The following is a 3,675-nucleotide window of genomic DNA, read 5'->3' on the forward strand; positions in this document are numbered from 1 at the left end:
AAGTTTTTCATTTGTTAGGTTCAAGTTTGACGTGTAAGGTTAAATTTTGATTCTTGTGGATCTGGAAGGAAGATAGGAAGATTGCATTAGACGTATTTTAAGAAGGTTGACAAGTGGAGAAGGTGCACCCAATACAAAAAGGATTTCATAACAACATTAATAACAAGAACAAGGTAATATTTATAAGATGCTCATCTTAAATGTCTATTTGTTCTAAATTTGTTGATCTTGCATATTTTACAATCATAATTTTATGCTTTTAAATTTTTTCGTGTTTTGTTTTTGTAGATTAAGTTGCATATTTTACAATCACGGATAAGTCATGGATGAAAATGAATAGAATGTAAGCTGAGTATGGTTTAGGGGTCGAGGTGTTTATTAAATATGGTCTACAACATTCAAATATACCAAATGTCATGAGTTTTCCATGTTTGAAGTGTGTTAATGCAAAGACTCTAGATGTGAACAAAATAAGAGAGCACTTATTTTTTAATGGTATAGATCAAAGTTATCAGACATGGATTTTTCACGATGAATCATTACCGATTAAGAGAAACAATGAAAATGTGTCTACTAGTGAAAGAGACGAAGTTGATGAGGATGATGTTGATATTGATGTTGATGACACAATTGGAATGTTTGAGGCTGCATATAATAACTATTTTAGTGGAAAATCTGATAATTTTGAAGAATTATTAGATGATACGAAGAAACCATTGTACCTAAATTGTAAAACTTTTTCCAAAATATCTACATTGGTAAAGTTATATAATTTAAAAGCTAAATTTGGATGGAGCGATAAGAGTTTCATTGAGTTGTTGGAATTAATTCATGACATATTACCTAGTTCTAATGAAATTCCAGCTTCTACTTATAAAGCAGAAAAGATTTTGGGTACTCTTGAATGAAGTAGGAGAAGATTCATACATGTAGAAATGATTGTTGCTTGTTTAGAAAAGAAATCTCTAATGCAAATGTATGCCCCATTTGTGGTACGTCAAGATGGAAGCTTCAAAAATATTTAAACGAAAGGGCTAAGAATATCCCAGCAAAATTCATGTAGTATTTCCCCCCAATTCCAAGATTTGAAAGAATGTTTCGAAGTAAAGAAACAACAAGTTTATTGACGTGGTATGCTAAAAAAAAAAGAAACAGATAGTTTATTAAAACATCCCAAAGATGCCCTATCGTGGAAAAAAATAGACAATTTGTGGCCAGAGTTTGGGTCAGAACCTAGAAATCTTCATCTTGCTCTTTCAACAGATGGGGTAAATCCACATGGAGATCTTAGTAGTAGATATAGTTGTTGGCCAGTGATGTTAGTGATGTACAATCTACCTCCATGGTTATGTATGAAGCGAAAATTTTTTATGTTGACTGCACTAATATCTGGTCCTAAACAACCAGAAAGTGACATAGATGTTTATTTTGCTCCATCAGTAGATGACTTGAAAATACTTTGGAAAGATGGGGTAGAATGTTACGATGCATATAAAGAATAACGTTTCATGCTTAAAGCCATTTTATTATGGATCATTAATGATTTTCCTGTGTATGGTAACTTGTGTGATTGTACGGTTAAAGGATATCATGCATGTCCAATTTGTGGAGAGAATACTTCATCCACTTATTTACCAAAAGGGAAGAGGATGGCATATCTCGGATATCGAAAGTTTCTACCCTGCCATCATCCATATAGGAAACAAAATAAAGCTTTTAATGGTGCACAAGAATTAGAATTTGGTCCAGAACCATTGAGTGGGGAAGAAATTCTTGCAGAAACAAGTACGTATCAATATTCATTTGATAAGAAAAGTATCAAAGAAAAGAACAGTGGAGATAACACTTCAATTTATTGGAAGAAAAAATCTATTCTTTTCGAGTTAGAATACTGGAAGTATCTTGACGTGCGATATTGTTTAGACATGATGCACATTGAAAAGAATGTATGTGCAAATCTTATTGGCAAATTGCTTGTTATTCCTGGTAAAACAAAGAATGGAATAAACACTCGATTAAATTTGGTGGAACTAAACATTAGATCAAAGTTAGCCCCTCAAGTAGGAGAGAAAAAAAGGCTTTTTACCTCTCGCATGTTATACATTAACACAAGCTGAGAAATTGAGCTTTTGTAAGGTACTATCAGAAATTAAAGTACCTGAAGGCTATTCAACAAACATTCAAAGTTTAGTGTCGCTCACAAATTTGAAACTTTACGGACTTAAGTCGCATGACCATCACATTCTTATGCAACAATTATTACCTGTAGCCATTCTTGATATTTTACCCAAACACGTAAGACTTGTGATTACTCGCCTATGCTTCTTCTTTAATGTTATATGTTGCAAGGCGATCGATTCATCTCAGTTAAAGGGTATGCAAGAGGATATCGTTGTCACTCTATGCCTTTTAGAGAAGTATTTTCCTCCATCATTCTTCACAATAATGGTATACCTTGTAGTGCATCTCGTAAGAGAAGTTAAGTTTTGTGGACCTGTTTATTTAAGGTGGATGTATCCTTTTGAACGATACATGAAAGTGTTGAAAACTTATGTACGAAATAGAAACCGACCAGATGGATGTGTTGGAGAAAATTATATTGTTGAAGAGACTATAGAGTTTTGTTCTGAATTCGTATCTGGTGTTAATTTTATTGGGCTAAATTCATCAACAAAGAAAGCGAATTCAAACATTGATAGAGCATTGTCAGCTGCTTCTTTTATCAAATCGAGTAAGGATGAGTTGGATCAAGCTCATCTTTATGTCATTCAAAATGTAAATGATGTGCTTCCTTACGTCGAGTATGTAGATCTCCATCTTATTCTCGTTTTAAGTTACTTGATTATTCAATAATCTACTAACTTTGTCATTTATAATAGGCAACATATGGATATTTTGTCTAAGCTCAATTCTGGTAAAAATAAAAGTAGAAAGTGGCTTCAAGAAGAGCATAATCGTACATTCAGTTGGTGGTTGTCCACACGGGTAATCTCTAGAGACCTACTATTTGATGTATAATTAAATGTTAACTACTAAAATATTATGAAATATATCATAGATTGCATTAGCTCTCGAAGTTCCCAAAAATTCCATATCGTCTTCTTTGATATGGATAGCTAATGGATCTTGTCCAACTGTGGCAAAATATTCTAGTTATGTGGTCAATGGTTACTACTATCACACAAAGAATCGCGACGATGTTAGGAGGGTTCAAAATAGTGGAGGAGTATAACAACTACCACAATGCAAGTCTTTAGTGCTAAGGATAAAAGGCTTGTCATGTCGGATATGACCTTTTTGGTGTAATACACGAAATATGGGAGCTTGACTATCATGGATTATCATTTATTTTATTCAAGTGTAATTGGGTTAAGAATAGAACTGGAGTCAAAATAGACGATTTTAGGTTTACTATTGTGAACCTCAATCGTATTGGACATTAATCAGACCCATTTATTTTAGCCTCTCAAGCAAAACAAGTGTTCTATGTAAAAGACCCCGTAAATTCAGGTTGGTCAATTGTTTTAACATCTCCACAACAAACAATTGAGGATGATTTTTATGAAGATGAAATAGGAGATATGCTACAAGAGTGTGGTTATGGAGGTATGCAAAGAATGTCCAATGTTGATACATTTACTGAGATTGATGATACAACATCCACATACATTAGAC

At 33.3% G+C, this 3,675-nt stretch overlaps 1 pseudogene; it reads left to right on the forward strand.

Annotated features, from left to right (window-relative positions):
* Positions 1–1,325: 1,325 nt before the first annotated feature.
* On the forward strand, positions 1,326–2,853 carry LOC150030012 (uncharacterized; annotated as a pseudogene).
* Positions 2,854–3,675: the final 822 nt, after the last annotated feature.

This window comes from Benincasa hispida, unplaced genomic scaffold, assembly GCF_027475165.1.
Source record: "Benincasa hispida cultivar pf3 unplaced genomic scaffold, pf3_genome.v1.1 HicScf694, whole genome shotgun sequence".
Taxonomy (NCBI): Eukaryota; Viridiplantae; Streptophyta; class Magnoliopsida; order Cucurbitales; family Cucurbitaceae; genus Benincasa; species Benincasa hispida.